We start from the raw sequence: 10693 nt of genomic DNA on the forward strand, positions 1-10693 counted from the left end.
GCTGTGGTTACAGCCACGCTCACCGGGGCGGGTGCTTGGAAATGAAAATGTGCGTCCACAGTGCAACTCTTTCATTCCGTGTTTGTGCCACTGAAGAAAGGATTCCAATGTCCTGAAACGCGTCTGGCTGTACTTTGTGATGCCTGAATCCTTGGTTGGTGACTGCTGGCGAGGTGTCGATAATAAAAGCATTTGAACTTTCACGAAGCTTCCTGAGGCCTCCTCCTGGGTGCTACCTGTTGGGTGGATGATTAACGGCTTTGCACAGCCGTAAAGGAAGGCTCACCGCTGCTCTGCAGGTCCGGCTTGGCTCCAGTTTGGAACAAGAACTATCGGGAGGAAGACGTAAGGGCACAGTTCAGGGCTGTTGCCTGCACGAAGTTCTATCGGCTCCTGGGAAGCAAGGCAGCCACTTTGCCAAGGTCAGCACATCAACCCACATGGGTTTTTATCAACTTCATTAAATTAAAGGAATAAAGAAGCACACCCACTGGGGAAAACTAAGACGGACTACAAGCACCATAAGGCTGTGGTTACAGCCACGCCCACCGGGTCGGGTGCTTGGAAATGAAAATGTGCGTTCACAGTGCAACTCTTTCATTCCGTGTTTGTGCCACTGAAGAAAGGATTCCAATGTCCTGAAACGCGTCTGGTTGTACTTTGTGATGCCTGAATCCTTGGCTGTTGACTGCTGGCGAGGTGTCGATAATAAAAGCATTTGAACTTTCACGAAGCTTCCTGAGGCCTCCTTCTGGGTGCTACCTGTTGTGTGAATGTTTAACGGCTTTGCACGGCCGTAAAGGAAGGCTCACCGCTGCTCTGCGGGTCCGGCTTGGCTCCAATTTGGAACAATAACTATCGGGAGGAAGACGTAAGGGCACAGTTCAGGGCTGTTGCCTGCACGAAGTTCTATCGGCTCCTGGGAAGCAAGGCAGCCACTTTGCCAAGGTCAGCACATCAACCCACATGGGTTTTTATCAACTTCATTAAATTAAAGGAATAAAGAAGCACACCCACTGGGGAAAAGTAAGACGGACTACAAGCACCATAAGGCTGTGGTTACAGCCACACCCACCGGGGCGGGTGCTTGGAAATGAAAATGTGCGTCCAGAGTGCAACTCTTTCATTCCGTGTTTGTGCCACTGAAGAAAGGATTCCAATGTCCTGAAACGCGTCTGGCTGTACTTTGTGATGCCTGAATCCTTGGTTGGGGACTGCTGGTGAGGTGTCGATAATAAAAGCATTTGAACTTTCACGAAGCTTCCTGAGGCCTCCTTCTGGGTGCTACCTGTTGTATGGATGATTATCGGCTTTGAACGGCAGTAAAGGAAGGCTCACCGCTGCTCTGCGGGTCCGGCTTGGCTCCAATTTGGAACAAGAACTATCGGGAGGAAGACGTAAGGGCACAGTTCAGGCCTGTTGCCTGCACGAAGTTCTATCGGCTCCTGGGAAGCAAGGCAGCCACTTTGCCAAGGTCAGCACATCAACCCACATGGGTTTATATCAACTTCATTAAATTAAAGGAATAAAGAAGCACACCCACTGGGGAAAACTAAGACGGACTACAAGCACCATAAGGCTGTGGTTACAGCCACGCTCACCGGGGCGGGTGCTTGGAAATGAAAATGTGCGTCCACAGTGCAACTCTTTCATTCCGTGTTTGTGCCACTGAAGAAAGGATTCCAATGTCCTGAAACGCGTCTGGCTGTACTTTGTGATGCCTGAATCCTTGGTTGGTGACTGCTGGCGAGGTGTCGATAATAAAATCATTTGAACTTTCACGAAGCTTCCTGAGGCCTCCTTCTGGGTGCTTCCTGTTGTGTGGATGAATCACGGCTTTGCACGGCGGTAAAGGAAGGCTCACCGCTGCTCTGCGGGTCCGGCTTGGCTCCAATTTGGAACAAGAACTATCGGGAGGAAGACGTAAGGGCACAGTTCAGGCCTGTTGCCTGCACGAAGTTCTATCGGCTCCTGGGAAGCAAGGCAGCCACTTTGCCAAGGTCAGCACATCAACCCACATGGGTTCATATCAACTTCATTAAATTAAAGGAATAAAGAAGCACACCCACTGGGGAAAACTAAGACGGACTACAAGCACCATAAGGCTGTGGTTACAGCCACGCTCACCGGGGCGGGTGCTTGGAAATGAAAATGTGCGTCCACAGTGCAACTCTTTCATTCCGTGTTTGTGCCACTGATGAAAGGATTCCAATGTCCTGAAACGCGTCTGGCTGTACTTTGTGATGCCTGTATCCTTGGTTGGTGACTGCTGGCGAGATGTCGATAATAAAAGCATTTGAACTTTCACGAAGCTTCCTGAGGCCTCCTTCTGGGTGCTACCTGTTGTGTGGATGATTCACGGCTTTGCACGGCGGTAAAGCAAGGCTCATCGCTGTTCTGCGGGTCCGGCTTGGCTCCAATTTGGAACAAGAACTATCGGGAGGAAGACGTAAGGGCACAGTTCAGGGCTGTTGCCTGCACGAAGTTCTATCGGCTCCTGGGAAGCAAGGCAGCCGCTTTGCCAAGGTCAGCACATCAACCCACATGGGTTTTTATCAACTTCATTAAATTAAAGGAATAAAGAAGCACACCCACTGGGGAAAACTAAGACGGACTACAAGCACCATAAGGCTGTGGTTACAGCCACGCCCACCGGGGAGGGTCCTTGGAAATGAAAATGTGCGTTCACAGTGCAACTCTTTCATTCCGTGTTTGTGCCACTGAAGAGAGGATTCCAATGTCCTGAAATGCGTCTGGCTGTACTTTGTGATGCCTGAATCCTTGGTTGGTGACTGCTGGCGAGGTGTCGATAATAAAAGCATTTGAACTTTCAGGAAGCTTCCTGAGGCCTCCTTCTGGGTGCTTCCTGTTGTGTGGATGAATCACGGCTTTGCACGGCGGTAAAGGAAGGCTCACCGCTGCTCTGCGGGTCCGGCTTGGCTCCAATTTGGAACAAGAACTATCGGGAGGAAGACGTAAGGGCACAGTTCAGGCCTGTTGCTTGCACGAAGTTCTATCGGCTCCTGGGAAGCAAGGCAGCCACTTTGCCAAGGTCAGCACATCAACCCACATGGGTTTATATCAACTTCATTAAATTAAAGGAATAAAGAAGCACACCCACTGGGGAAAACTAAGACGGACTACAAGCACCATAAGGCTGTGGTTACAGCCACTCCCACCGGGGCGGGTGCTTGAAAATGAAAATGTGCGTCCACAGTGCAACTCTTTCATTCCGTGTTTGTGCCACTGAAGAAAGGATTCCAATGTCCTGAAACGCGTCTGGCTGTACTTTGTGATGCCTGAATCCTTGGTTGGTGACTGCTGGCGAGGTGTCGATAATAAAAGCATTTGAACTTTCACGAAGCTTCCTGAGGCCTCCTCCTGGGTGCTACCTGTTGTGTGGATGATTCACGGCTTTGCACGGCGGTAAAGGAAGGCTCACCGCTGCTCTGCGGGTCCGGCTTGGCTCCAATTTGGAACAAGAACTATCGGGAGGAAGACGTAAGGGCACAGTTCAGGGCTGTTGCCTGCACGAAGTTCTATCGGCTCCTGGGAAGCAAGGCAGCCACTTTGCCAAGGTCAGCACATCAACCCACATGGGCTTTTATCAACTACATTAAATTAAAGGAATAAAGAAGCACACCCAATGGGGAAAACTAAGAAGGACTACAAGCACCATAAGGCTGTGGTTACAGCCACGCCCACCGGGGCGGGTGCTTGGAAATGAAAATGTGCGTCCACAGTGCAACTCTTTCATTCCGTGTTTTTGCCACTGAAGAAAGGATTCCAATGTCCTGAAACGCGTCTGGCTGTACTTTGTGATGCCTGAATCCTTGGTTGGTGACTGCTGGCGAGGTGTCGATAATAAAAGCATTTGAACTTTCACGAAGCTTCCTGAGGCCTCCTCCTGGGTGCTACATGTTGTGTGGAGGATTCACGGCTTTGCACGGCGGTAAAGGAAGGCTCACCGCTGCTCTGCGGGTCCGGCTTGGCTCCAATTTGGAACAAGAACTATCGGGAGGAAGACGTAAGGGCACAGTTCAGGGCTGTTGCCTGCACGAAGTTCTATCGGCTCCTGGGAAGCAAGGCAGCCACTTTGCCATGGTCAGCACATCAACCCACATGGGCTTTTATCAACTACATTAAATTAAAGGAATAAAGAAGCACACCCACTGGGGAAAACTAAGACGGACTACAAGCACCATAAGGCTGTGGTTACAGCCACGCCCACCGGGGCGGGTGCTTGGAAATGAAAATGTGCGTCCACAGGGCAACTCTTTAATTCCGTGTTTGTGCCACTGAAGGAAGGATTCCAATGTCCTGAAACGCGTCTGGCTGTACTTTGTGATGCCTGAATCCTTGGTTGGTGACTGCTGGCGAGGTGTCGATAATAAAAGCATTTGAAATTTCACGAAGCTCCCTGAGGCCTCCTTCTGGGTGCTACCTGTTGTGTGAATGTTTAACGGCTTTGCACGGCCGTAAAGGAAGGCTCACCGCTGCTCTGCGGGTCCGGCTTGGCTCCAATTTGGAACAAGAACTATCGGGAGGAAGACGTAAGTGGACAGTTCAGGGCTGTTGCCTGCACGAAGTTCTATCAGCTCCTGGGAAGCAAGGCAGCCACTTTGCCAAGGTCAGCACATCAACCCACATGGGTTTTTATCCACTACATTGAATTAAAGGAATAAAGAAGCACACCCACTGGGGAAAACTAAGACGGACTACAAGCACCATAAGGCTGTGGTTACAGCCACGCCCACCGGGGCGGGTGCTTGGAAATGAAAATGTGCGTCCACAGTGCAACTCTTTCATTCCGTGTTTGTGCCACTGAAGAAAGGATTCCAATGTCCTGAAACGCGTCTGGCTGTACTTTGTGATGCCTGAATCCTTGGTTGGTGACTGCTGGCGAGGTGTCGATAATAAAAGCATTTGAACTTTCACGAAGCTTCCTGAGGCCTCCTCCTGGGTGCTACCTATTGTGTGGATGATTAACGGCTTTGCACTGCGGTAAAGGAAGGCTCACCGCTGCTCAACGGGTCTGGCTTGGCTCCAATTTGGAACAAGAACTATCGGGAGGAAGACGTAAGGGCACAGTTCAGGGCTGTTGCCTGCACGAAGTTCTATCGGCTCCTGGGAAGCAGGGCAGCTGCTTTGTCAAGGTCAGCACATCAACCCACATGGGTTTTTATCAACTTCATTAAATTAAAGGAATAAAGAAGCACACCCACTGGGGAAAACTAAGACGGACTACAAGCACCATAAGGCTGTGGTTACAGCCACGCCCACCGGGGCGGGTGCTTGGAAATGAAAATGTGCGTTCACAGTGCAACTCTTTCATTCCGTGTTTGTGCCACTGAAGAAAGGATTCCAATGTCCTGAAACGCGTCTGGCTGTACTTTGTGATGCCTGAATCCTTGGTTGGTGACTGATGGCGAGGTGTCGATAATAAAAGCATTTGAACTTTCACGAAGCTTCCTGAGGCCTCCTTCTGGGTGCTTCCTGTTGGGTGGATGAATCACGGCTTTGCACGGCGGTAAAGGAAGGCTCACCGCTGCTCTGCGGGTCCGGCTTGGCTCCAATTTGGAACAAGAACTATCGGGAGGAAGACGTAAGGGCACAGTTCAGGGCTGTTGCCTGCACGAAGTTCTATCGGCTCCTGGGAAGCAAGGCAACCACTTTGCCAAGGTCAGCACATCAACCCACATGGGTTTTTATCAACTTCATTAAATTAAAGGAATAAACAAGCACACCCACTGGGGAGAACTAAGACGGACTACAAGCACCATAAGGCTGTGGTTACAGCCACGCCCACCGAGGCGGGTGCTTGGAAATGAAAATGTGCGTCCACAGTGCAACTCTTTCATTCCGTGTTTGTGCCACTGAAGAAAGGATTCCAATGTCCTGAAACGCGTCTGGCTGTACTTTGTGATGCCTGAATCCTTGGTTGGTGACTGCTGGCGAGGTGTCGATAATAAAAGCATTTGAACTTTCACGAAGCTTCCTGAGGCCTCCTCCTGGGTGCTACCTATTGTGTGGATGATTAACGGCTTTGCACTGCGGTAAAGGAAGGCTCACCGCTGCTCAACGGGTCTGGCTTGGCTCCAATTTGGAACAAGAACTATCGGGAGGAAGACGTAAGGGCACAGTTCAGGGCTGTTGCCTGCACGAAGTTCTATCGGCTCCTGGGAAGCAGGGCAGCTGCTTTGTCAAGGTCAGCACATCAACCCACATGGGTTTTTATCAACTTCATTAAATTAAAGGAATAAAGAAGCACACCCACTGGGGAAAACTAAGACGGACTACAAGCACCATAAGGCTGTGGTTACAGCCACGCCCACCGGGGCGGGTGCTTGGAAATGAAAATGTGCGTTCACAGTGCAACTCTTTCATTCCGTGTTTGTGCCACTGAAGAAAGGATTCCAATGTCCTGAAACGCGTCTGGCTGTACTTTGTGATGCCTGAATCCTTGGTTGGTGACTGATGGCGAGGTGTCGATAATAAAAGCATTTGAACTTTCACGAAGCTTCCTGAGGCCTCCTTCTGGGTGCTTCCTGTTGGGTGGATGAATCACGGCTTTGCACGGCGGTAAAGGAAGGCTCACCGCTGCTCTGCGGGTCCGGCTTGGCTCCAATTTGGAACAAGAACTATCGGGAGGAAGACGTAAGGGCACAGTTCAGGGCTGTTGCCTGCACGAAGTTCTATCGGCTCCTGGGAAGCAAGGCAACCACTTTGCCAAGGTCAGCACATCAACCCACATGGGTTTTTATCAACTTCATTAAATTAAAGGAATAAACAAGCACACCCACTGGGGAGAACTAAGACGGACTACAAGCACCATAAGGCTGTGGTTACAGCCACGCCCACCGGGGCGGGTGCTTGGAAATGAAAATGTGCGTCCACAGTGCAACTCTTTCATTCCGTGTTTGTGCCACTGAAGAAAGGATTCCAATGTCCTGAAAGGCGTCTGGCAGTACTTTGTGATGCCTGAATCCTTGGCTGTTGACTGCTGGCGAGGTGTCGATAATAAAAGCATTTGAACTTTCACGAAGCTTCCTGAGGCCTCCTTCTGGGTGCTACCTGTTGTGTGGATGATTAACGGCTTTGCACGGCCGTAAAGGAAGGCTCACCGCTGCTCTGCGGGTCCGGCTTGGCTCCAATTTGGAACAAGAACTATCGGGAGGAAGACGTAAGTGCACAGTTCAGGGCTGTTGCCTGCACGAAGTTCTATCGGCTCCTGGGAAGCAAGGCAGCCACTTTGCCAAGGTCAGCACATCAACCCACATGGGTTTTGATCAACTTCATTAAATTAAAGGAATAAAGAAGCACACCCACTGGGGAAAAGTAAGACGGACTACAAGCACCATAAGGCTGTGTTTACAGCCACGCCCACCGGGGCGGATGCTTGAAAATTAAAATGTGCGTCCACAGTGCAACTCTTTCATTCCGTGTTTGTGCCACTGAAGAAAGGATTCCAATGTCCTGAAACACGTCTGGCTATACTTTGTGATGCCTGAATCCTTGGTTGGTGACTGCTGGCGAGGTGTCGATAATAAAAGCATTTGAACTTTCACGAAGCTTCCTGAGGCTTCCTTCTGGGTGTTACCTGTTGTGTGGATGATTAACGGCTTTGCACGGCCGTAAAGGAAGGCTCACCGCTGCCCTGCGGGTCCGGCTTGGCTCCAATTTGGAACAAGAACTATCGGGAGGAAGACGTAAGGGCACAGTTCAGGGCTGTTGCCTGCACGAAGTTCTATCGGCTCCGGGGAAGCAAGGCAGCCACTTTGCCAAGGTCAGCACATCAACCCACATGGGTTTTTATCAACTTCATTAAATTAAAGGAATAAAGAAGCACACCCACTGGGGAAAACTAAGACGGACTACAAGCACCATAAGGCTGTGGTTACAGCCACGCCCACCGGGGCGGGTGCTTGGAAATGAAAATGTGTGTCCAGAGTGCAACTCGTTCATTCCGTGTTTGTGCCACTGAAGAAAGGATTCCAATGTCCTGAAACGCGTCTGGCTGTACTTTGTGATGCCTGAATCCTTGGTTGGGGACTGCTGGCGAGGTGTCGATAATAAAAGCATTTGAACTTTCACGAAGCTTCCTGAGGCCTCCTTCTGGGTGCTACCTGTTGTATGGCTGATTAACGGCTGTGAACGGCCGTAAAGGAAGGCTCACCGCTGCTCTGCGGGTCCGGCTTGGCTCTGATTTGGAACAATAACTATCGGGAGGAAGACGTAAGGGCACAGTTCAGGGCTGTTGCCTGCACGAAGTTCTATCGGCTCCTGGGAAGCAAGGCAGCCACTTTGCCAAGGTCAGCACATCAACCCACATGGGTTTTTATCAACTTCATTAAATTAAAGGAATAAAGAAGCACACCCACTGGGGAAAACTAAGACGGACTACAAGCACCATAAGGCTGTGGTTACAGCCACGCCCACCGGGGCAGGTGCTTGGAAATGAAATTGTGCGTCCACAGTGCAACTCTTTCATTCCGTGTTTGTGCCACTGAAGAAAGGATTCCAATGTCCTGAAACGCGTCTGGCTGTACTTTGTGATGCCTGAATCCTTGGTTGGTGACTGCTGGCGAGGTGTCGATAATAAAAGCATTTGAACTTTCACGAAGCTTCCTGAGGCCTCCTTCTGGGTGCTACCTGTTGTGTGAATGATTAACGGCTTTGCACGGCCGTAAAGGAAGGCTCACCCCTGCTCTGCGGGTCCGGCTTGGCTCCAATTTGGAACAAGAACTATCGGGAGGAAGACGTAAGGGCACAGTTCAGGGCTGTTGCCTGCACGAAGTTCTATCGGCTCCTGGGAAGCAAGGCAGCCACTTTGCCAAGGTCAGCACATCAACCCACATGGGTTTTTATCAACTTCATTAAATTAAAGGAATAAAGAAGCACACCCACTGGGGAAAACTAAGACGGACTACAAGCACCATAAGGCTGTGGTTACAGCCACGCCCACCGGGGCGGGTGCTTGGAAATGAAAATGTGCGTCCAGAGTGCAACTCTTTCATTCCGTGTTTGTGCCACTGAAGAAAGGATTCCAATGTCCTGAAACGCGTCTGGCTGTACTTTGTGATGCCTGAATCCTTGGTTGGGGACTGCTGGCGAGATGTCGATAATAAAAGCATTTGAACTTTCACGAAGCTTCCTGAGGCCTCCTTCTGGGTGCTACCTGTTGTATGGATGATTAACGGCTTTGAACGGCCGTAAAGGAAGGCTCACCACTGCTCTGCGGGTCCGGCTTGGCTCCAATTTGGAACAATAACTATCGGGAGGAAGACGTAAGGGCACAGTTCAGGGCTGTTGCCTGCACGAAGTTCTATCGGCTCCTGGGAAGCAAGGCAGCCACTTTGCCAAGGTCAGCACATCAACCCACATGGGTTTTTATCAACTTCATTAAATTAAAGGAATAAGGAAGCACACCCACTGGGGAAAACTAAGACGGACTACAAGCACCATAAGGCTGTGGTTACAGCCACGCCCACCGGGGCAGGTGCTTGGAAATGAAAATGTGCGTCCACAGTGCAACTCTTTCATTCCGTGTTTGTGCCACTGAAGAAAGGATTCCAATGTCCTGAAACGCGTCTGGCTGTACTTTGTGATGCCTGAATCCTTGGTTGGTGACTGCTGGCGAGGTGTCGATAATAAAAGCATTTGAACTTTCACGAAGCTTCCTGAGGCCTCCTTCTGGGTGCTACCTATTGTGTGGATGATTAACGGCTTTGCACTGCGGTAAAGGAAGGCTCACCGCTGCTCTGCGGGTCCGGCTTGGCTCTAATTTGGAACAAGAACTATTGGGAGGAAGACGTAAGGGCACAGTTCAGGGCTGTTGCCTGCACGAAGTTCTATCGGCTCCTGGGAAGCAAGGAAGCCACTTTGCCAAGGTCAGCACATCAACCCACATGGGTTTTGATCAACTTCATTAAATTAAAGGAATAAAGAAGCACACCCACTGGGGAAAAGTAAGACGGACTACAAGCACCATAAGGCTGTGGTTACAGCCACGCCCACCGGGGCGGATGCTTGGAAATGAAAATGTGCGTCCACAGTGCAACTCTTTCATTCCGTGTTTGTGCCACTGAAGAAAGGATTCCAATGTCCTGAAACGCGTCTGGCTGTACTTTGTGATGCCTGAATCCTTGGTTGGTGACTGCTGGCGAGGTGTCGATAATAAAAGCATTTGAACTTTCACAAAGCTTCCTGAGGCCTCCTTCTGGGTGCTATCTGTTGTTTGAATGATTAACGGCTTTGCACGGCCGTAAAGGAAGGCTCACCGCTGCTCTGCGGGTCCGGCTTGGCTCCAATTTGGAACAAGAACTATCGGGAGGAAGACGTAAGGGCACAGTTCAGGGCTGTTGCCTGCACGAAGTTCTATCGGCTCCTGGGAAGCAAGGCAGCCACTTTGCCAAGGTCAGCATATCAACCCACATGGGTTTTTATCAACTTCATTAAATTAAAGGAATAAAGAAGCACACCCACTGGGGAAAAGTAAGACGGACTACAAGCACCATAAGGCTGTGGTTACAGCCACGCCCACCGGGGCGGGTGCTTGGAAATGAAAATGTGCGTCCAGAGTGCAACTCTTTCATTCCGTGTTTATGCCACTGAAGAAAGGATTCCAATGTCCTGAAACGCGTCTGGCTGTACTTTGTGATGCCTGAATCCTTGGTTGGGGACTGCTGGTGAG

The sequence above is a fragment of the Lissotriton vulgaris genome, unplaced genomic scaffold (genome assembly GCF_964263255.1).
Source record: "Lissotriton vulgaris unplaced genomic scaffold, aLisVul1.2 SCAFFOLD_1384, whole genome shotgun sequence".
Taxonomy (NCBI): domain Eukaryota; kingdom Metazoa; phylum Chordata; class Amphibia; order Caudata; family Salamandridae; genus Lissotriton; species Lissotriton vulgaris.